The following is a 24,666-nucleotide window of genomic DNA, read 5'->3' on the forward strand; positions in this document are numbered from 1 at the left end:
GTGCATGTGAAAAGGAGCCTTGAGATGACAATTGTATGACCTAAGAGATGGGAGCCAACAATTCTTGCACCTACCTTATAATATCGAGCCATGGAGATAGGACCCAATAACTATTGCAACTACCTTATATCAAGCCATGCCGGATAGTGTAAGAGCCACTTGAGTTTGATGACTAGGAAATGGGAGTAGAACTATCTTATTCAATGTCATATTTCTCATATGACATGTACATCAATAATGTCTCTATATAGCAATCATTGATATTGGTCCTTTGTTGGATTTCTTTCTCATCTCTTTGCACCATGCAAATATTAAAAATGTATTGAACCATAGTGCAAGGAGTTTGGGTCTCATCTTATAATATTACATTGTTGCTAACTCACTTAACTATTGCCAATTTAGTTTGGAAGGTCATAGTGAGTAGGTGTTCCTTCGTGTGAGTTAGGAAGTAGGTTAGTTAATTTATTGGAGGGGGGCCAAATGTCATTTATGTGCAGCTACTCTTAGTTAAAGTGGAAGAGTGTAATTACCTCTTATAGTTTTGAGGGAAGTGACAATCATATGGGTGCTTGATGGTATGGCCAATTGCATTGTGATCTTGATTGTCATGCGACCCCTTGGTGCATGTGGAAGGGCAATTAGGTTTCAGATAGCCTAGGTGTTCTCCTTGAGCATAGGCCAAGTGGGTGGCATGCTAGCACACTGGCTCTTATACTTCATGCTTCATAGTCAACAAATATTTATAAGCTCCATGCAAATGGAGCTTGGAATGTCTAAAATATGAGAAACATGTGCTGATACCAAGTATAAAAGAGCATATAGGGAATATAGGTATCCTTTGTATGGCAAGAACAAATGGTCTCTATCTCTTGACATGCATTCTACCAATAGATTCTCCTCTATGTTCTGTTCAAGTTCCAATTTTACAAGGAGAAGGCAGATTTTAGGTACTGTATCTTAATCTTCAGTAAGGGGTATTAAACCTCTTTTGAAATCATCCCATTTTAACTGATCAAGGGATTATATCAATTTGACTCGATTTGATTTAACGTTTTATTCTTCTTGAATATTGCAGAGCATGTCCAAAATATATCTTGATGGATTCTTTGAGGTTTGCAAATTCAAAATCTTGAGATGAATTTGCAAAATTTCCAATTTAAATGTATCCATCTACAAGTGTGCATCCCAATCACAAGACTCTCTTTCTCCCATGGCCTTATAGGTGTAATGAAAGCAAGAAGAAGAGATGGTGCACTGTTGATGATTACAAGATAGGCTATATGTGCAACCCAAGTATCTATTAGTTCTCACCAAGCAGACCTACATTTTATGATGTGCAATATAGAAATGTTAGAAAATGCTATTGATGTGTAGTATAGAAGCATGAACTCAAAGGTCAATGGGCATTGGTAGGGGCGAGTAGTACTTTAAGTAGTCAAGTCTAAAGTCATCTAATTGAGGTTCATCTTTGGAAAAATCGTATTGGGGGCATACTATGCAGAGGTAGCAATAGATTCTACTGGTAGATATGTTATAATGTTTGTTATTGCATGATAATTTTAGGCTTAAAAGAAATGCAATGAGAATAGAGGAATAATGAAAAATTCTCCCTATATTACTAATTTGGACTCAGTGAATTTGCATATGTTACAAGGCATAAAACTGGTCTCATATTAGTGAATAGAAGATTTGCAAAAACATAAAGGTGAAGTTGCCAAATTTTAGTTCAAGGGAAATGGTATCTTATGGGGCTGGTGCTTCGACCAATTAATTTTATAAATTGATGAGCAAGCTTATCTTCCTAGGATTGAATGAGTTAGCAAAGTTGCTAAGGGAGCTAGACTTCCAAGTAGCAGAATTGGAGCAAGGGATTGGGTACTTAGGATGCCCATTGGGCATAGGTAATAAGACACATGTAAAAGGTCATTAAACCTTGGGCAATGTAAGAGAAAAAAAAAATATGCAAATAAAATTAGTTGTTTTCTTAAATGGGAGCTCAATGTTCCTCCATGATTCAAGAAATGTCCATTCTCGCGTGCACGATTAGGTCCCAACTTCTTATATTCACACAATCTCATTGTCCATTCTCCCTCACACAACTAGGTCCATCTTCTCAAATGCACACAATCTCATCCTTGTTCGCCGATTGCCTCGGATGCATGACTGTGTTGTAGTCATCAACTGCTTAGTATAAGTATTGTTATCAAGCATTGAAGGACACTTTTCAAGGCAATACTCCAATTATCAACAAGTAATCAATCATTCATATCAAATCATTTGTTTTCAGAGTAGGTGTAGCAGACAACCTCCCTACTGTTTTCAGAGTAGATGTAGTTCAGAAGTAATAATGGTTTATGTAGTTCAAAAGTAATAATGGCTATTGTCCTATAGTTCAACATGAGGTTGAAATTGAAACTAAAACTGAAACAAACTATGGTTATTGTCCTATAGTTCAAAAGTAATAATCAACATAAGGCTAAAACTAAAAATAATGGTTACTGTCTTATAGTGAACTCGTCATGTAGACAAGTGATAAGCGTCATGAATGTGAGACTGAATGAAAATCAACATAATTGTTACTATTATTTTTAGAGATATCTAAGCCATGCTTATGCCATCACTCGCAATGGAAATCAGGTACTACTACACTTTAGTGAGAGGGGCCTTTGTACAAATCAGGATTATACCTGAAAAAAATCAAGATTATACCCTCATAGTTGATTTCAATCATAACCTTCATCAAAGTGTTGTTTTTCAAATTATGTTTAGACATTGTTCACCTGTCATGTAGACAAGTAATAATCAATATCAATGTGAGAGTAAATTAAATAAATAAAGATAAACTCAAGGGGAGTCGAACCCCAAACACAAATTGCGTCTACCGAGGAGTCTACCTGCAAAATTTAAAAAGAATATTTGTATAGAGAGAGACATGATTGCCTCTAAGGCATGATTGCCTTAGAGGCAATCATGCCGCTCTCTCACTCACTCCCTCCCTCCCTCCCTCCCTCCCTCCCTCCCTCCCTCGTGCATATTTGTGTTTTATTTTTTGAAAATATTTATTTTATAATAATATACCAACAACGAGTCATTGGGGTATTTGTTGAGATTTTAAGGTGCCAATGCCAACAACATATGCAAATTGATTTGAAGCATTGGGTAGATACGAATATTAAAGGATATATAAGATCCAATTAGACACTAGATGTTGAAAACGGGTCTATTAGAGATGTAGACTCTATTAGATATGTAAATAAATCCACGAGTCTTGGTAGCTAATATTATCACTGATGAGACAAAAAAATTTTAATTTAAAGAATCTTGAGTGTTACCAGGATCCCTTTAAGTCTTCCAATTTTGATGAGACATCGAAAATCTCTACAAGACTTGCATTTGGAATGATGATGATCGACAAAGTCTACTCATTGTACTCACAAAGATAATTGATGCGGTGCACGCACCAAAAATCACCAAGAGTTGAGTCATCGAAGGTGGGGGGAGGGGGGGGGGAGATTTTATAACAAATTGGTGATGCTATCAATATGATCATGTGACTTATCTTTTTCTAGAATTCTTCAAAAACGAAATAGAGAAATAAATATTGATAAACTCAAAAAAATAAAAAGTTCTCATCCTACCGTTGAAACACTAACCTTAATATATTTTCCCTCTAACGTTTTGGAACTCCCGCCTTCTCTTCTTTTCCCCTTTTTTCATTCAGTAACATAGCAGGCCGTACTCTGTGAGCTGAGTGGAGGCGCACAGATTTCATGATAGAGAAAGAAAAGACGGTCACAGAATATTGCAGCATTGGTCACCATCACTAAGCTCCAGTCCAGGTACAATTATATTTTTGCAATGTCTTATAAGCTTCTTTCATGCATCAATACGTTTTTGCTATGGCTTATCAGGCCTGTTAAGTCTCAGTAATTAGTTCTGCTACGAGGGTCTCCTGCACTAGTACTTCTTTCTTGTGTTTGTACAGACACTGGCTTACAGACACTTTTTGGGATGTCATAGTAATAGTAGCCCTCTGAGTAGTTTCTCCCCTTCAGGCTTGCGAAGTACATTGTCTTGCGACAGAGCACTGTTACCAATTACATCCACACAAATCTTAAGACCTTCCATGTGGTAGATCTGCTTTGTGCCTGAAAATTTGTTTTTTGATAAGTCCAAAAGCTGAATTTTGTCAAGCTTCAGTATCCAAGAAGGTAAAGATCCAATGAGTCTATTATAACCTAAACTGAGCACTCTGAGATTCTCAAATTGAGCCCAGGAATCTGGTAAAGTTCCCTGAGTCTGATTCCCATAGCTGAACATTCAGAGATTAACTGAATGTTCAACTATGGGAACATTCAGAGATTAACTGAATGTTCAGCTATGGGAACATAGCCTGCTCTTCCCATAGCTGAACATTCAGAGATTAACTTTTGGAGAACATAGCCAGCTCTTCCCATAGCTTAGTATACACTTTTCAAGGCGTATATCCAGAACTACCAGGCTAGTGTCTTCTGTTAAATAGCTAAAAAGAAAGGCCTGCTAAATTGAGTCTACATCTCTAATAGATTTGCACGAATTCTGTTACAAACTCGAACGAGCGTTTTCTGAAGTAGGAGAATTGCCTGTCAAGCATCTAGACCAGAATTCCACATCATGCTGTAGCGACCATTTTGGACTACACATTCTTATCTAAGCTCAGGAATTATTGTTCATGAAGCCTAATAAGACATGGATCTTTAGGGCTAACCAGAGGATGGACAATTGTACAGATCACCAAGTTGGCCATTGATTGTGATGTCATCTGAGATATTGTAAGCCCCACCCTGGGCTAAAGCCTGAGTGATAACATCCTCCACATTAGCATTCCACCATTCACCTGTCAGTATTAAATAAGCAGAAACTGAGGGAACTGTTAATTACACATAGAACACTCTATAGATGAACCAGAAAGCAATTGTGACCATATGCAAGATTAGTTGTAGCTTTGAACTTTTGGAGAACATAGCCAGCTCTTCCCATAGCATTACTGACAAGGTCTAGCATTACTGAGTCCAGCCAAAGAAACTATATCAGTAGACCAGGTGTGGCCGGCTGGCGCATCGCCCTTGCTAGTGCATGTGTCCCTTCATTAATACTGATGCTTGGAGGGCTGCTCCTTGTTGAGACCCCGATCAGCTTGATAGAGAAGGTGCAAGGCAAGGCTGTCCTTCAGAAGGTGCAGGGCATGAAGAATGTGGAGGAGTTCGAGGAAATGGTGAAGAATGCTGCCCAGAGAGCCAATTGACCTCCGTCACATGCTTAATGCATTCTGTTGAAGTGTCTCACCTTTCACTGTTTTCGTTGCACAGAAAGGAGCCTGCACTATACTGCCACTGCGGATATTTCCCCAGAGCCTCTGCACCTGCCACTGCGGATATTTCCCCAGAGCCTCTGCACCTGCCACTACGGACATTGCTTATGCCCTCACCTGATCTTCGTTAACCTTGGAGCAATGCTGGTCGATGATATCCAGGAGTTTTTGCACACCCTCAATAATAATCAGAACATGATAACTTTGCCCTTCTATAAGCCCTGCAGCTGATTGCTCCAGCCATATTAAGACGCTAACCTACATATAATCACCTTATGGCGCAATCCATATAATTATAAGCTTAACTATCATGCTTATAGGCAGATAATGGGCAGATTCAACTCAATATCTATGAGGTCTAAAAGGCTACAAAAGAGGGCGCCTCGAGAAACTGCCTGTCTATGAGGTCAATCTTGGACCCTAGGATACTTCTATCTCTGTGTGTGTGTGTGTGTATAGCTTCTAATTGGGGACATACATGCATCTCCTAGTGATCTTAGCAGGCTCGAGAAGCTCCTCCTTGAAACCTGTTGATTGCATCTAATTGGGGACATACATGCATCTAATTGGGGACATACATGTATAGCTTCTAAATGGGGACATACATGCATCTCCTGGTGATCTTAGCAGGCTCGAGAAGCTCCTCCTTGAAACCTGTTGGGGCCTTGAAACCTGTTGATTGCAGACATAGGGCAAGGGTGGCGGGAGAGATGCCAGTGGGCTTGCGAGGGGCCGGGAGCTTGAATGAAGTATTGGGCTTCAGGACAGGGCTTCTTACTTGGGGGCTGGGGGCAATTCTTGGGGTGGAAGGCTGTGAATTGGGTGGGGAGATCTTGGGTAGTAGAGGAGGTACAAGAGGGGGAGAAATTAATGGCTTGTTGACAGGGGAAGGAGGGGGTTTTGTGGCCTTCCTAGCGCCTACTCTGTCATCTCCACCTTGCTGATCGAGGAGCCACATTGCCTGCTGGTCTCAACACAGGCCGCTCAGTAGACATCATGAGTATAATACACACAATTGCACAGACCTGTGTCTCTCGCTCTTTTATCAAATCTCTATTCTTCTCCTAACAAAGAGAGTTGTAATTTTCTGTGCTGCTTGCGCAAACAAGACGACCACAAAATTCAAGTGACAAGTCCCTCTCTTCCTAATTATGACAATGCTCTAAAAGGCTACAAAAGAGGGCGCCTCGAGAAACTGCCTGTCTATGAGGTAAATCTGTGTGTGTGTGTGTGTGTGTGTATAGCTTCAGTTAACCCCTAAATTTTTAGTCTATGGCACTTCTTAACAAATCAACACGCAAATGGTCAGAATTCCAATGCAAATAACTGTTGAAATTGCATGACAAAACAAGGTTGAAGTCAATAATTAGCTGATCAGGCGTGTGTCTGATTTGTGTATTCAAGACTATTGGGTCCAGCTCTCCTTGTCAAACCATTGTCTGATCTGAATGGACTGAAGAAAACGACTGTGTCAGAACTAATTAGATGAGCATGGAAGGCACAGAGCTGAATGGACTGAATCAAACGACTATATCAGAACTAATTAGAAGGTAAGGTAAGGCAACTTACTGGTGGATGGATGGATTAGTGCAGTGTCAACTGATAAGGCTGCAGAGGCCAGCCAGTGGCGAGAGATCAATGTGGTCTGTTGGTACAGGCCGCACAGGAAGTACTTGGAAAGCTTCTGATTCTGAATGCAATCTCATGGGATGCGCTAGTTGCAGGATATATCCAGCATGGGCATGGTGAACAAGCAATCAATTGTTTCGAAAGGATGCGAGGAGAGGGCTTCTGTCCAGATTCAATCACCTATATTTGCACATTGATAGCTTGTGGCAGCACAGGAGCTGAAGAAAGAGTCGCTACCTTTTTTTCCACCACTGTCGGCGCTTGACGGCAAAAATGTTCGAAGAAGATCTATCCCGATGAAGTACATGCGTTTCAAACATCTGATCCATGGGTTGTTTCAGGCCACAGAGAGAGAGAGAGAGAGAGAGAGAGAGAGAGAGAGAGAGAGAGAGAGAGAGATCAGAGAGAGAGAGGTTTCAGAGCTTATGAAAGCATGTATAGCTTTGATGAATGAATGAAGGAAGAATGTTTTTGATAAAGCTAGCGTGCTGGTAATGGTGAGGGTGTGGGGGATTCGTGCGGTATTAGATAGACAGATACGCAGACACAGAGAGAGAGAGAGAGAGAGAGAGAGAGAGAGAGAGAGAGAGAGAGAGAGATAGATCCGTGGCCAGCATGCGGCCTCTGAGAGAGAGAGAGAGAGAGAGAGAGAGAGATATAGATCCGTGGCCAGCATGCAGTAGAGGCCGAATATTCTGTCGGAACTGCATGCAGCAGAGTACTCTGCATGCAGTAGAGTACTCTGCATGCAGTACTAGGGAGAGAGATGGTTTTAAGTGCTTATTAAGTGCTCAAGAGAACGTGGCATGGTTGGAAGTGCCTTGCAAGAAGGGGTGGAGATAAAATAAGATATTGATGCTTGGTCTATTGAAGGCTTCCAAACCAATATGATGGTTACATTGCCTTCTTTGAGCTACCCTCTCCTAGCAATAGACGACTAATGTATGGAATGGAACAAAGAAATGACTGCCACCCATGGACAGAGTATGTGACTTCTAATTGTGACCTTTTTTTGGTGTGGTTTGATTTAGTAGATGCTTGGGTTATTTAAGTTGTGTAAATGTGGACTATTCTTTCTATGTAAATGTGGACTCCCTTTTTAAAATCGTAAAGACTATGAAAAGTCCTTGGGAGTGCAAAGCACTCAAAAGGTAAAGATCTATAGGGCTAACATGACTTGCAAGGTTTCCTATCAGCTAAGCTTCCAATAATTGAGATAGCTTTCTTTCACGACTTAGGATTCTAAGAGTTCTCCCAACACCTTTCTTTCACGACTTAGGATTCCTCATCCTACTTGTGAAATCGTGTGTTTATTTCCAAGACACTAATAGACACTTCAAAGTATGCTTTTAAATGTAGCTCTAATGCTAAAGTAGTATAGACTATGATATTAATTGCGCAACTAAAATATGTTATTAATGTAAACTATGTTATGGGTCGGTTTTTTTTGCAGTCTTGGAGTTTTAATTGTGGAGCTCATAATTTCATCAACCTTGGATTGAAGATTGAAGATACTCAAGTAAGGGATGTCTTCTTCTACAAGAACATTAAGAAAATGTACATGTAACTATAAGTGTGCACATAGTACTGAAGGTTGGCAATTAGTGAACCGTAGTACTTATTTTAGACACGCTAAAAATGACATGCTTGGGATTACACATTCTTCTCTAGAAAGATCACATCCTAGTGAACCAAGGGACTCAAATGTGCAAGGAGATCATCTTGAGAACCAAAGGCACGAAGAATCATCTCCAATGCATTGTGAAACTAACATAGATGATTTAAATGGAAGACGTAGGTGGTGTGATTTCCTTGCATATTGTAATGGTGGGAGGAGTGTTGGTCCACAAACTTTTCTTAGGCACCAAGAGTTGAAGGCCAAATATGATGCACTAAGTATGCAAATTGGTATTACTCCTTCTAATGAAAGGCAACATGAACAAGGCAATGATCAAACTATCAATACTTCTATAAGTCCCCCCTTCAGTCATGACAACAACTCAATTAACCATGCTGAGTCTCCTCAAATAGATCCTTCTATAGACAATCACATATCTATTGTTGGGCCAACATTATATCAACAAACTATACAAAAAATAATTGAGCTTCAAGCTCTTTGGGATGAGAACCGAATATCAATTAGTGCACAAGAGAAGATGCTCCAATTATTATTAAGACATGGGCAATCCAAGGGCTAGGGCTCAAAGAGTTGAAGAGTGCAAGCCAAGTTTAAGTAAGCTATTAGTGCAACTACCTGATACATGGGATGGAAATCTTGATGGAGTAAGAGTCTCGACATCTTGGGAGCAAATTGACTCTATGTATCATGGTCTTGGCATGGTCCAACCTGAGCGCTATAGGTTTTGCATGGGAAGTAAAAACAATGATCATGAAATTGAACTTCTTACACCTAGTAAAGAAGATTCTTATACCAAAGATGTAGTATTGTGTTTTTGCAAACAAAATATGCGAAAAAGAATACTAAAGCGTGATTGTATTGAATGTTGTGAAAAGTGTAAAAAATGCAATAAACCAAGGAGAGAAATGTTAGCTATTGATTATTTGCCTCTAAAGAAACAATTAGAGCTTTTAGTGCAATCCAGGACACTTTGTCATGATTTCCTAAGCATGTGGCGTCATAAAACAAGATGGTTAGGGAAAGATATCCATATGCAACCAGAATTCATAAACGAGTTTTGGGATGGAACAAAGTGTCGTGAGTATCAAGATTTTTGGAATCCTGATGCTGAGTATGAGATGGCTGTTGTGTGTAACAACCCTACATGTGGGAAAGTATATACAACTTTTCCAAGGTCTTGTTTTTCAATAGTTCTAGAACAAGGTTTTGACCAAGAGATGCAAGAGTATAATTTTGTTTGTAAAAAATGCCGACATCTCAACAAATGTAAAAAGAAAAAGTGTAGAGGTGATCCTCAAAACTTGGCACTTCTTTTACATTGGGATGGCTTCCAAGCCTCTCGTACCACTCAAAAAGACTGTGGTGTGGTTGAAATTAAGGTCCTTAATGGTGGGAAGGGTTCCATATTAGGCATTATTCCTGTTTTATTCATACCTTTTAGTTGCTCTAAATTTATTCGTAATACTCCTGATGTATTTCAAACTTTTTTAAGACCACTTATTAGTGAGCTACAAGACCTTTACATAAATGGTATGCAAGTGTCATACAACTATCCTGTAGAAAAGATTTTTGAAAATCCAATGGGGCAATCAAACTTTTGTGTTGTTAGATCAATGCTAATGATGGTTACAGGGAATCATCCTGCACAATGCAAAATAGGATCCTTCAAAGATGGTGGGCAATTCTTTTGTCGTAGAGACAAAGCCCAAGCTACTCTTGATACTAGTAATCCCTCATTCCAAGGACGTTACCTTTACGATGGTAGTCGATATCAAGCAAGATATCCTCCAACCCAACGGTCCATAGGTGAAATGATTGATGCCTTATCAAGTTCAAAGAGGGCATCCACACAAGCTGAAAAGGATGGAAAACTAAAGCTTGCAGGATTAGCTGGAGAGTCTATTCTATGGAAACTGTATGATTTGTATGGTTTTAACTTGTCAATAGACTTGGTATATGATGCTATGCATGTGTTATCTCTAAATATATTTCAAAAATACATACGAGTACTCATGAGAGCCATGTCCAATGAAAAGAAAAAGATGATAGATTTTTGTTGTGAAAAGGCTTATAAGCTCTCTCCACCCTCTATTTGTCATGGACGGTGGCCTCGTAATCCAAGTAAGTACTATGAAAGCTTTAAGGCCGAAGAGAACCAAAAGTTCATCCAATGGTGCTTACCATATATTTTAGGTATAGTTGATGAGATACCAAAGTCAATTTTTGACCTAGGTTTGTTGCTCATAGATATTGCACATGCCTTCTATAGTTATAGTCGATGTATTGGTTGGTCAAAAGAATGTTTAGGTATTGTACGTACTTTGTTTTCTGCTTGGAGAGTTCGAAAGGAAGAAGCCTTTGGTGCAAATTCTTCTCCCTTAGAATACGTTGCGGAAAATGGAGAACTACTAGATGACATATTGAGACATGGATCGCATGATGTGTATTGGTGTTGTGACTTTGAGCGAATGGTAGCATTGTATATAGCGGTAAAGACTAATAATCGCTTTAACGAAATATCTTATGTAAATTATTATAAGAGGACATTCTTCACTTCAATATTTAAGTTATTAGAAATGGAAGTAGATGGGCTTTTTCCACATGAAAGAATGCTTATCCAAGTACATGCATGTCTTGTTTTACCTGATGGTTATGCTTTCACTGATTACCAGACACCGTGTTGTTATTCATTTCATGAGAATGGCATTGTGGAGGTTTCTTCAATTGAGAAGGCAAAGGAGATGTGGAAATTTTTTGAAAGAGATGATTCCCAATATCCCTATAACATAATGATGCGTGAAAAATGCATTTTAATCACAAAAAAGAGAAGAGAACGTAGGCCCCTTTCATCCGACGAACAAAAATATATTGCACAATTTCTTGGTCTTCAAGAGAATACACTAGTAGGACATCTAGTTACCACATATAGAAGAATTCTTTATAATGGAGAAATATACAAGATCGCAGATGACGTCGTGGTAAAAACTGACACTTTTTGTAGTACGTTAGAAAGTATAGGTCATTGGAAAGCAAGACTCACTAATTTTTTTTCCATTCAATGGGATGGGGAGTATTACACCTTTTTTAGTGGAGAATATTACAAGCAATGCATAACTGTAAAAGAAAATGAAGAATGCTTACTTATAGATCCAATCATGGGAATGAGTGTACTACAAACTCAACGACTTCCATTTACATGGGATTGCATAAGACCATTGAGTTCTTTATTGCATAAGTTTGTTCCTTTACCTTTACATAATAGACTTATTGCATATGAGGTAAAAGATCTAATTCAAAGAACAAGATTATTACAAATAGGGGCAGTTGGTTGTATACCTCCTTGGTTGGAAAAATATGATATTGTGTTGGCAAGAAAACATGATGATATGGATGGGGAGTACATTCATGCAATGATAAGAGAGGTAAATTATGAAGAAAAAATGTGCAAATTGTCATGGTTGAAGTGTGATCATAATACAAGTACATGGAGAATTGATATTGATGAAGATATTTGGAGGGATTGGAATTTGTGTTGCATGGTAATGTCAAACTTTGAAGTTACAAAGAGAAGGAGAGTAACATTATCAAGTGGAGAGTCTATAAATGTTCCAATAGTGTGGAGATCACGTGATGTAACTTGACTGCTTTAGAGAGAGTGTGTGTGTGTGTTGCATTCTTGGAGATTGAAATGGGTGCTAGTAGCATTGGTCATAATGGATATCATTATCTGATCGCCATCCCATTGTGTATATCATAATGCTTTATCTATGGGTATTTGTATATTAGGACGGTATCTCGTGGATATAGCTCATGTTGTGTCTCATGTATAGGTAGTTGGACCTTTGTGTGTATGTGTGTATGTGTGCATGTGTGATTATTAAAAAATGAGAAAATTTCTTGCTTGAAGAAGATTAATGTATGGATATAATCTCTTCTTTGAGGAATACTAGCATATAAAGTTATAAATTTGATTTTAGCTTTTATCTTGTTTGATTTTAGCTTGTCTCATGGTTTGTATAGTTGTATATTGTATTCTTTTTATATGATTGATTGATTCTTTATTGGTTGAATACTAACATAGTTTCTTGATTTAATTTTAGCTTGTCTCATGGCCTCCCCAAGTCAACAAACTCTAGATTCAATGATGCAAACTATCATCACTTTGCAAAAAACAATTGAGGAACTAAAATCAAAGAATGATAGTTCCGAACTGATGCCAGGAGGCATATTCCACGGTGGATTCCGTGAGGTTTTACGGTGGATTCCGTAAACTTAGATGACCGGGGCTCATACACAAAGAGGATTCTTTGTGCGAGAAGTTGATGGGGACGCCTGTCCTTTTCGGGCGTTTCATTAATTTAGTGTGTACATGGGTGATTCCATAGCGGGTGATTCCGCAAAATGCATATTAAATTAATAAACGTTTATGAGTTTAGAGTGCGCACTCGTAATAAATTAAGGTTAGGATTTATTTCTAACCAGTTGATTTATTTATGTAGCTGAAGACTGCTAGGTATTCACTTTTGTCGGTTTAATTGTGTTATTTTACTAACGATTGTGAATGCTTCAGTTGATGTGTAGAGATAACAGCAGTGGCGGAGGAAAGCATTGGAGTCTAGCGGGTTTTCGATCTTTGGACTATATTTTGATAGGCGCCACGCCTATATTTTGATTATGTCTATAGAGACATCGATTATTTATTATTATTTTGTATGCGCTTATGCGCCTGGATATGTTATTTTTATTTGGACATTGAGATTGGGCGTGCCAGACTCTTTGGGCACCGTCCATTAGCTTTATTTTCCTATTTTTGGTAGAAAGCAAACTCAAAAGCTAAAAGCTTGTCATATTTTTGTAATTGGGCTATTTTTGAGCAAAAAGATTGGAAATATACATTAAATACATGCTTTGTGAAGCGCTCACACAAGGCATGGGGGAGATTCAACCCAATTTGTCTCTTGTCTCATGTCGTGCTTGCTTTTACATTGGTGTTTGTGCTAAAAAGTAGAGTACTTTGTTCTTGGGGACCTTTGGGAATTCACTACGTGAGCTACCTGCGTCCGATCTGCGCACCAGTGGTATCAGAGCGGAGCAGAGATCAAGGGCTTCCAATCGCTACCAATCTCGGGCGAAGGCGGAGCTCCAGGAACAAACGGCCTCTACAGTCAATCTCGTCGCGAACCGTCGATACATGCAGACTTCTGGCGATCAAGAACCCCTGTTTCCACTGTCAGATCGCGAAGGACCACTCTCTGTCGGCAGAGGACCACTCATCAATTCTCTTCATCAAGTCGTGATAAAACAGTGAGAAAGCTCTAATCTTCTTCATTAAAAAGCTTAATTACAAAGCTTAAGAGCTTAAGAGAAGCCTAAGCTTCAAATCGTCAAGTCGTGGTGTAAGAAGATTAGTCCGAAAATTCCGCGTTTAAAAAAAAATGGCCCCCCCCCTCACGATCAGAAAACGGCGCCTTCTTTTTCTTCTTAAGCTTATGAAGCTTAAGCTTAATTTATTAAGCTTAAGTCCTTCTATACTCTGCAAGTCAGTGAAGGCAGAGAAGTCTGCAAACTCCGGGTCCTGCGCACCAGAAGTCAAGTTTCGCAAGTCGACTCTAAACAAGTCCTGCTAGTCCTGCAAATCGGCTAAGTCCAGCAAGTCAACAACCCTGCAAGTCTGTTAAGTCTGCAACTCTGCAAGTCAGACTAAATCAGAACTGACTAACGCTCGAAACTCCTAGAAGACTTGTTCGTTTGCAAAAACTCAGAACTGGAAAGTTGTTCGCAGCAAGCTGTTTTACCTATCTACAAGTTCGTTGAAGTACTTTCAGCAAACCGAGACAGAAATATTTCAGAATTTCTGAAAATTGAAGAAGAAAATACCCAAAAATACATAGCCTTGTAACCCCAAATTTGAGCTACGCTCATCCCGCTAACTGATTTTGAGTGAGAAAGGTTTGTTGAGTTTTACAGGATGACTACCCCACATATGGATGATCCTATGGCTGAAGACGACCTACCCGAGCCTACCATGGAACAAAAGATGGATCTTATCATGTTACAATTGGATGAAGAGCGAAGAGCTAGGCAAGCCTTGCAAGCGCAATTGACAAAGCTACAAGGAGCGTCCACTGATAAAGAAGAACCCCAAGCTGAAGATCTGATTCGCCGTACCATCGACGCCACTCTTGAAGCACAAACCATTCGCAAGGAATCCAAGATAAGTAAACGAAGTTTCAAGTTTCGCACTTTCAATGGCATAAGAGAAGGAAAGACTGTTTTATCATTCATTAGCCAGTTTGATGACTATTTCCATGAGGAAACTTATCCTGAGAAAGATAAAATCAAGTGTGTTACTAATCATCTGATAGATAGAGCATCACTTTGGTGGACTGTCGTCCGCAAGAGCATAGAATGTCCTGCTACATGGGAAGATTTCAAGAAGAAGTTCATGCAAAATTTCCTTCCACCGCAATTTCATGAGAAGGCTATCAAGCAATGGGATTTACTTCAACAACGCGACCGTGAGCCTATACCACAGTATACAGAGCGTTTTTGGAATGCACTCTTACAGCTACGCATGCTTGAAGACGTACCAGAGACGACCCATAAGCGGAAGTACATGTCTGGACTTCTTGGACATTACTACGCTGAGGTGAATATGTTCAAGCCTGCTACCCTTGAAGATGCCATCTCCTTAGCTCACGACACTGAAGATAAGTTACGCGGAAGAGATCGACGACCACAGCCATTCCAAGCAAACGGTAATTATGGATCTAAATAATTTAATTCAAATTTCAGAAGGTTTAATCCAGGTCGTTTTTCATCACCATCTTTCCGCAAGAATTGGCCTAAACCACCTGCATTACCATCCACTATCAATCCAAATCCTAAGCCTATCCAACAAGCAAATCCAAATATACCCAGACTTCCAGCCATTGCAAATAATGTGACCAAAGCCAAGCCCATCGTATGCTACAAGTGTCACCAGCCAGGTCATCTCGCAGCAAATTGTCATTCAAAGAAGCCATCAGCACATATCAACTACCTTGGAGCTATGGATGAAGACGAGCATGAGGATATGCCGGACTTCACTAAAGAAGAAGATGATCCTACTACTACTTCCGACACTTTACCAGGTATGCCTACTTTACATTCATTGTTGACTATGAAATGTATGGTACATGGAAAAGAAAGAATTATATTGCATGATGACGGTAGTACGCATGACTTTATTTCAGCAAAATTGGTAAAGGAATTGAAATTGCATACAGTACCTACGCACTATCGCATAAAAGCTGCATTTTTAGGTACTAGGTACAATGGCACACAAGAAGTTCAAAATTTAGAAATTCAAATTGGTCCATATATTGAAAGAAGAAATTTCTTAGTTGTCCCATTACAGTCTAGCGACATTATTCTAGGAATGCCATGGAGACACCAACATAATCCCAATATAGATTATTCTACACACACAATGAATATAAATTTTCAAGGAAAATCTATTACATTATTTGGTATGCATGCATCTCATATGTTTCCACTGCTTTCGCATACTCAAGCAAAACGTGCACTACGCAAGAACACTAAATCATATCTCATTTGGGTGAATGAATTGCACGCAAAAGAAACTCATATGCACCCTAGACATAAGGAATTTCTTGCATATTTTAAGGATTGTTTTGCAGAAGACCTACCACCAGGTTTACCTCCATCACGTCCAGAAGACCATAAGATTGACCTAATACCTGGCACACAACCACCTTGCAAAGCCCCATATAGGCACAATCAAATAGAGCAAAAAGAAATCCAGACTCAAGTAGAAGAATTACTCAATAGAGGTTTAATTCGACCTAGCAGTTCTCCATTCGGTGCACCTGTGCTCCTAGTCAAGAAAAAGAATAATACTTATCGGATGTGTATTGACTACAGAGCATTAAACAAGATCACTGTAAAGAATAGGTATCCTATACCTAGAGTTGACGACCTTATGGATAAACTGCAAGGATCTTCTATATTTAGTAAAATTGACCTTAAATCTGGATATCATCAGGTGAGGTTAGATAGATCCGACATATTTAAGACTGCATTCAGGACACAGTTTGGCCATTACGAATTCTTAGTTATGCCATTCGGATTAACTAATGCACCTGCCACTTTCAGTAGAATGATGAACCGTATTTTTCTAAAATATCAGTATTGTGTGATTGTTTTCTTTGATGATATTTTAGTATTCAGTCAAAGTGAAAAAGAGCATTATGAGCATTTATCATTAGTTTTTCAATTACTGAAAGAAAATCAATTGTTTGCAAATCCTGACAAGAGTGAATTCTTTAAGACAGAAATAGAATATCTAGGTCATATTGTATCAGAAGAAGGAATAAAAGTTGATCCTAAGAAAATTGATGCAATATTGCATTGGCCTATTCCTAAAAATGTACATGAATTACGCTCATTCCTTGGTCTTGCTAGTTTCTATAGGAAGTTTGTACGTAATTTCTCATTACTTGCTTTACCACTGACCAAACTTCTTAAGAAAGGTATTGTTTATCAATGGACTGAAAACCAGCAGAAATCCTTTGATTTACTTAAACGTGCATTGACCAATGCCCCTGTCCTACAATTGCCTGACTTTAATAGACCATTCTTTTTAGTTGTGACCGATGCTAGCGGATCAGGAATAGGAGCCGTGCTAATGCAAGACAACCATCCAATAGCATATTCTAGTTCTAAGCTGAAACCCTCTGAGCTAAATATTCCACTTATGACAAGGAACTCTTAGCAGTTGTACAAGCATTGAAACAATGGAAGCATTATTTAATGGGTTCAGAATTCATGATAAAGACTGACCAGCAAAGCATTAGACATCTACTTAGCCAACCCCAAATTTCTGACCGTCATATCAAATGGGCTTCATTCATTCAAAGTTTCCATCCTATCATTCAATACCAACCTGGAAAAGAAAATGTAGTTGCCGATGCATTAAGTAGAAGACCTGCAATTCATAACATTTCTATCATATCTTTTGATTCTTTGATTGCTATGAAAGACACATATCACCAGGATATTACTTTTCATTCTGATTGGCAAAAATTAGTTCAAAATAATTTCATTCCTGTTGATTCATTGTCATATAATGATGGATTTATGTTCTTTGAAAAGAGACTGTGTGTTACTATTCCATTCCGATCTTTTGTTTTGAATGAAATTCATTGTCCCCCATATCAAGGTCATAGAGGTATCATTTCTACATTACGCATGTTAACTGAAGATTTTTATTGGCCGCATATGGATGCAGATGTGTCTAATTTTGTTTCTGAATGTCTGATTTGTCAAAGAATAAAAAGACATCATGGTAAACAGTATGGGTTATTAATGCCTTTATCTATTCCATCTAAACCTTGGGAACATATATCTATGGATTTCATTACTGGCTTACCAAATACTAAATCTAACCATGACATGATTTGGACAATTGTAGATAGATTTAGTAAGCAAGCATATTTCATTGCATGTAAGAAAACTTTAACAGCATCACAAGCAGCACAGTTATTTTTGAAAACTATTTTTACTAACCATGGATTGCCGAAAGTGATTATTTCAGATAGAGATTCTAGATTTTGTAATAATTTCTGGATTACACTGTTTGCAAATCTAGGCACAAAGATTGATTTTTCATCTGCATTTCATCCAGAAACAAATGGACAAACAGAAGCCACAAATAGCACTATTTTAGATCTTTTACGTGCATACACTATCTCTAAACCTCAGACATGGGATACTCATTTACATTTATTACAGTTTGCATATAACAATACACCGCACACATCTACAAAGAAAGCACCTTTTGAAGTTATTTATGGACATAGATTATCTACACCTGTTGCATCTTTGTCTAATAGAATACAAAGTGCCGATGATATTGCTGTTATGCATAACACTATTTTTGATGAGGTCAAGGATATGATTGCTAAAGCCCAACAATCATATACCAAACAAGCCAACAAGAAAAGACAAGCCATGAATTTCAAAGTTGATGATTATGTTTGGCTTAGAATAGAAAAGCGTAGACTGCAAAGTGTAGATAGACATCCAGTTGTTAAATTAGCCCCTAGATTCTACGGACCATTTAGAATCATTCATAAGATTAATGACAATGCATTCAAGTTAGAATTGCCATCTCATTGGAAAATTCATAATACATTTCATATTAGTTTATTGAGACCATTTAGAGGACAATTACCTATCCACCCTGTCTATGAAAACCCACCTTTACTAGAAGAAGAGACTGAAATCCTTGAACCAGAAGCCATCATAGACACTGATTACATGACCACTAGAACTGGCCGAAGGTACTCTAGATATCTCGTGAAATTTAAGAACCATCCTATAGAAGAAGCACAATGGATGCACGCTAGAGACCTAAATGCTTTCCCCACTCTGTTAGCTCCACATTGAGCTAATAGCAATTGAGGTCAATTGCTATCCCACCCCGGGGGTATGATGCCAGGAGGCATATTCCACGGTGGATTCCGTGAGGTTTTACGGTGGATTCCGTAAACTTAGATGACCGGGGCTCATACACAAAGAGGATTCTTTGTGCGAGAAGTTGATGGGGACGCCTGTCCTTTTCGGGCGTTTCATTAATTTAGTGTGTACATGGGTGATTCCATAGCGGGTGATTCCGCAAAATGCATATTAAATTAATAAACGTTTATGAGTTTAGAGTGCGCACTCGTAATAAATTAAGGTTAGGATTTATTTCTAACCAGTTGATTTATTTATGTAGCTGAAGACTGCTAGGTATTCACTTTTGTCGGTTTAATTGTGTTATTTTACTAACGATTGTGAATGCTTCAGTTGATGTGTAGAGATAGCAGCAGTGGCGGAGGAAAGCATTGGAGTCTAGCGGGTTTTCGATCTTTGGACTATATTTTGATAGGCGCCACGCCTATATTTTGATTATGTCTATAGAGACATCGATTATTTATTATTATTTTGTATGCGCTTATGCGCCTGGATATGTTATTTTTATTTGGACATTGAGATTGGGCGTGCCAGACTCTTTGGGCACCGTCCATTAGCTTTATTTTCCTATTTTTGGTAGAAAGCAAACTCAAAAGCTAAAAGCTTGTCATATTTTTGTAATTGGGCTATTTTTGAGCAAAAAGATTGGAAATATACATTAAATACATGCTTTGTGAAGCGCTCACACAAGGCATGGGGGAGATTCAACCCAATTTGTCTCTTGTCTCATGTCGTGCTTGCTTTTACATTGGTGTTTGTGCTAAAAAGTAGAGTACTTTGTTCTTGGGGACCTTTGGGAATTCACTACGTGAGCTACCTGCGTCCGATCTGCGCACCACGAACAAATAATGAGCATAAGCAAACCGGTTTCAATACAAAGTAAAAGAGTCCAGTTGCCACCTCAAAAGCAAATCAAGAGTATACAAATAGGGGATGTATCTCTGATGAAGACTCCTACATATGACCAGATTTTCAAACCACCTAAAAGGATTAGTCGAGATGACCAAGATGAGTTTGGAAAACCATTTTTACTAAAATACTATCGAGATACGCAAAATGTTAGGTATTGTGCTAATCACAGAAAAGTGTATAATTGGGTCAAGAGCTATGAGATTGGCAATGATTTGCGGTTTCATAATAATAAAGATGACAAACATAGAATTTTAGAGATCATAGATCAAAACTATGATCAAATTTTACCCCTTGAGTTTCCTGGTGCTACTTACCTTTGGAAAAAGGAGGATGTATATCTGTACTATCTTTCTGTTGCTCAAAATCTCAGAAAGAAACTCAAGAGGAAAAGATCATCTTTGGTGGATATATCTTTGGTAAGCATACTTATTTATCAAAATTTTCTCACCCCATAGATTATATACACAAGAAATTGGTACTGATTGGCACAACTATGTTTTTTTAATAGAAGAATCGTAGCTTCGAGCAAGTAGATATGCAACAAAAACCGGTAAGATTTGCAATTTTCATCTCAAGTTTTATTTTTTCTATTGTATAATTTTTATTATCTTGATCATTATTATAATCATTTCACTTTAGGTTTCTTAGATATATTTACCTTTCATTATATTTTCTCTAAAATTTTAGGATACAAGTGATGAGGTGTATTATCCACAACTTATGGTGGAAGAACAATGCATCTTTTCTGAGAATAGTGCAACACATGTATGTACATCGTTCACTCATTTAAATATTCTAATATTTAGAGTTTTTAGTTTTTGATATTGACTTCAATTTTCTTGCTTGTACTAGTTGGAATCTCACAATGATGATCCACCTCTTGTTTCAATTTCTGCTTCCGAAAAATGTCAAAAAAATAATGAAATGGTTAGTATATCTTGGTTTGTAGTCTTTTTTCATTTGATTGTCTCTAACACTTAACTTATGTTTCAGGACTATTTAAACTCAGATCATAGTTTTATGGAGCTACTACAAGGAAATCCATCTGTATGCGGTAGTGAACACTCTCTTCCAGAAGATATGATCCAAGATCTTGAGGAGGTTGAAGTAGCACGGAAAAGTCTTCGTGTACGTAAGGTATGCTTAGCTATCTCTTGATATTTTATTTTAATATATGCATTTAATAAATTATATCTAATTACAAACTTATTGTGATAAGTTGAGCGAGAAAATGCAGCAAAGCAAGCAACAACAAAAGGAGAGTAAGGGCAAAAATAAGAAATTATCTAAGGTACTTCTTTGCATTTTTTTTTACTAAATGTGGCATAATTTAATTTTGTTAACTTTATTTTCTTGTCTATACTATAGACTCTCGACCATGTTGAGCCATCAAAAAGTGTGGATCCTTCTAATATAGAATTGCCATCAAGAACTTCATCGGTAACTCAATGTTATTAAATATTAAGACAATAGAGTAGCTAATTAAATTATGATGTGGTAGCACTCTAATCTATGTTGTATTTCTAAAATGCAGGTTGTTAATGCATTTGAAGAGGAAGACCAAGAAACCATTCTCCTCAAATATTTAGACATCCAATCCATTGATGAGGTATATGCATCGTTAAAATCTACATATGGTGTTATTAAGAGAGATCCTACTTTTTTAGGAGGACGCAATGAGCAAACATTGCCAGCCATGAGAAAAGCTCTCGTAGATTGGTTACTCTATAGAGAGAAAATTCATGTTACAAAAAATCACAATAAACCTTTGAGTATTGATGATATATGTATCTTGAATTGACCTCTTTACTAATGAAGATAATATCTTTTTATTCTTTTTATTCTTTTGATTTATATTTTTTACCATATTAGTAATTCTTAAAACTATCTACATGATTGCAACTAGTTTTTTATATATAAAAAATACTATATGGTTAGTTCTAACTAGTCTGTTTATATAGTAAAATTTCACTACATAGATAACTAGAGAATCTTGAAATTCCTATATAGGAATTTTTTACTATATCACTAACTTGTAAAGTGTTCCACTTTTACTACATGAGACTTTTTCTAGATACTTTGGTAAGTATCTAGAAAATTTCTCTTTTTTTTCTATATGGATAGGTGTCTAAAGTTCCTATATAGCAAGTTATAAAGGGAGTTCGGCAACTTACAAAGCCAAATCCACCAAAGTAGGCAATCTGATCGCCTGCTTTAGTTAAATCATTGCAGTGCTTCTGCAGTAAAATTTGCACGTAAGGGGTTTCATCCAGAACAGCCGCCACATTACTGTGACCTGATTGTAAAGCTTTCACATAGTCTTCTTGAGAAGCATATGTCTTTAATCTCCGGTGTGGGAAACCCAAGTGCCTTAGATAGTCTCCCACAAATGACCCGCTTTGATAACCAACAAGCTTAGTGTCACTCTTTAGCAGGGTTTAATAGCTTTGAATGGTAGGAAAGAGCTGCTGAGCAGAAAGCTGGGATGCCAAGCTTGCTGTGTAGCTAGAGTAGAAAATTAGTGCAGTAAACAGCCAAGCGACAGTAACGATGCGTCCTGTACGTGTTCTTACATACTCCTCTGCATCAAACATATCTCAGCATTAGTCTCTTGTGATCAGGTCCTGGTTGTAAGAGTAAAAGGCAAAATGGGTGAGACATTGAAGGCTTGAAACGAGTACTTACGCTGAGAAAAAAACACGCACAGTGATGTAAACCTGATCCAAAAATTTCTTTAGAAACAGTATGAGAAGGAGCATGCAAATCGTGTGAAATATGTTGTGCAGGTTGCTTCAATCCGAATACATATTTAATTTTACCCTAACAGATACAGTTCAAGATCTGTCTTTGTAAGTTGAATTGCTGAAAGTATACTGTGGCTTGATTCAGCTTATACTATTAAGAAGTTTAATGCCTGTGTACAGTAATTAATAGTCCGATTAAAAATCAGTTTGAAAATAAGGATTTATAACACACCAATAGGCATTGAGGAGCCGTTGCTTGTGGGAAACCGGGGAGTTTAGAGGAGAATGAACTGAACGCTGAGCTTCAATTCCTAGGCTGCCATTGAAAGGCGGTTCCATGGTGGTATTCTCATCGACGCCAGTGTGGTCATTGTTGTTGCTATTGTCCTCATTGGGATGAGAAGGCACCTCATGAGGGCTTCTCTCACAAATGCGGCGCGGTTGCATACTATCTGTTCTGCTGCAGCTCGTGTTTGATGTTGGTGAACCTCTCATGGTCCTAGAATCAACAGGTTCAGGGTTGGGACGAGATCTGTGCTTGCCATGCCTGGAATCCTTCATGAATTCTGGGTTCTTGTTTTCCAGGATGTAAAGCAGCATCCCAGTGGAAAGGAAGGCACATCCTATTACCAGCCAATATAGCTGCAATGAGAAGGGATGCAGGAAGTCCCACATGGTGGTGGGCTTCCCATGTGTGAGAGGTACCACCATCACAAGTGAGGACTGAATGTAAGGCAGAGTGAAGTCCACCTTGTCCATTCGATCTCTGTTGATCGTAAGGTCCGCCACAATGATGTCTGCATCCTGATGATTGGGATCAATTCGATAGCACAGCAAGATGTTAGAACGAAATCATCAGAGCAATATATTTAAACATTAAGACATTTAAACAGATGATCCAAACACCTTCAATTTTGAAAGTTACAGCCTATGACCAAGCCTGCTTTTTGAAGGGCATCATGCACATTTTTAGGTCCATAGCATGTATTTTACTTTCATTATTTTAATATGCCCGTCACCATTGAAGTGTATATATTTCACATGGGCATCATTTTGACGGGTAGAGTTAAAAAATACAAGTTGAATTTGATACAAGGTACTAATTAACTTGGGGTGCCCACTGCCCATTGCCCGGGGCCCAAAGTTTGAACTAGTGCCCACTGCCCACTGCCCACTGCCCAATTCCCAAACTACAGCCTACGGGGCAGAAGGCTCAAGCTAGAGGGACCTCTTTTTGAAATGTTTGTTATTTTCTTGGATTTTGTTTTCTTGGTTTTTGCAACAATACATTGTAGTCTATAGTATGTACTATCATTCTGAATCGTGATTCTTAGGGTTCCAAGTTCCAACTTCCCCATTGAGATACATGCCGCATGGTATGCCAGCTGATAACTTGCAGATTGAGCATTTGAAGTTTGGAGCAATGAGGAGTCAGGACTGAAGTTTGAGACTCGAGAGTTGAGACTCGAGAGCCTCTTGGCCCCTGGGGCCTAGACTATGTTCTACCTCATATAAGGTACGTTCAGTCTTGAACTGACTCCTAAGTTCACTTCTGTTACATGATGCAAGTGGATGCATTATGCCACTGTCCAGTGTCCACTGTTACCCAGATTGCCAAGTTCAAACTAGATTATCTCTTGGCACTTGCACCTCGATTAATGGTGCTTCTAATGTCGAATGTAAAGGGGGGGATCTGGACTCTGGAGACTCGAGAGAACTATAGTCTTTGTTGAAGCCGAAGAGGAGGGACAACCCTTGGGCCCTGCTTACTGGTCCGGCCGCCTACTGCCTACCACCTACTCCCAAGTTCCAACCGCTATCTTGTGGCCCGTGGGTTGCTAGTAGCTACAATGGGATAGTGTATTGCCAAT

The 24,666-nt window shown here is 38.4% G+C and overlaps 1 pseudogene; it reads right to left on the reverse strand.

Annotated features, from left to right (window-relative positions):
• Window positions 1-5,939: 5,939 nt before the first annotated feature.
• Window positions 5,940-23,604, reverse strand: LOC148012029 (glutamate receptor 2.5-like; annotated as a pseudogene).
• Window positions 23,605-24,666: the final 1,062 nt, after the last annotated feature.

This window comes from Lygodium microphyllum, chromosome 27, assembly GCF_053477565.2.
Source record: "Lygodium microphyllum isolate KBCC chromosome 27, Lygodium_microphyllum_v1.1.10, whole genome shotgun sequence".
Taxonomy (NCBI): Eukaryota; Viridiplantae; Streptophyta; class Polypodiopsida; order Schizaeales; family Lygodiaceae; genus Lygodium; species Lygodium microphyllum.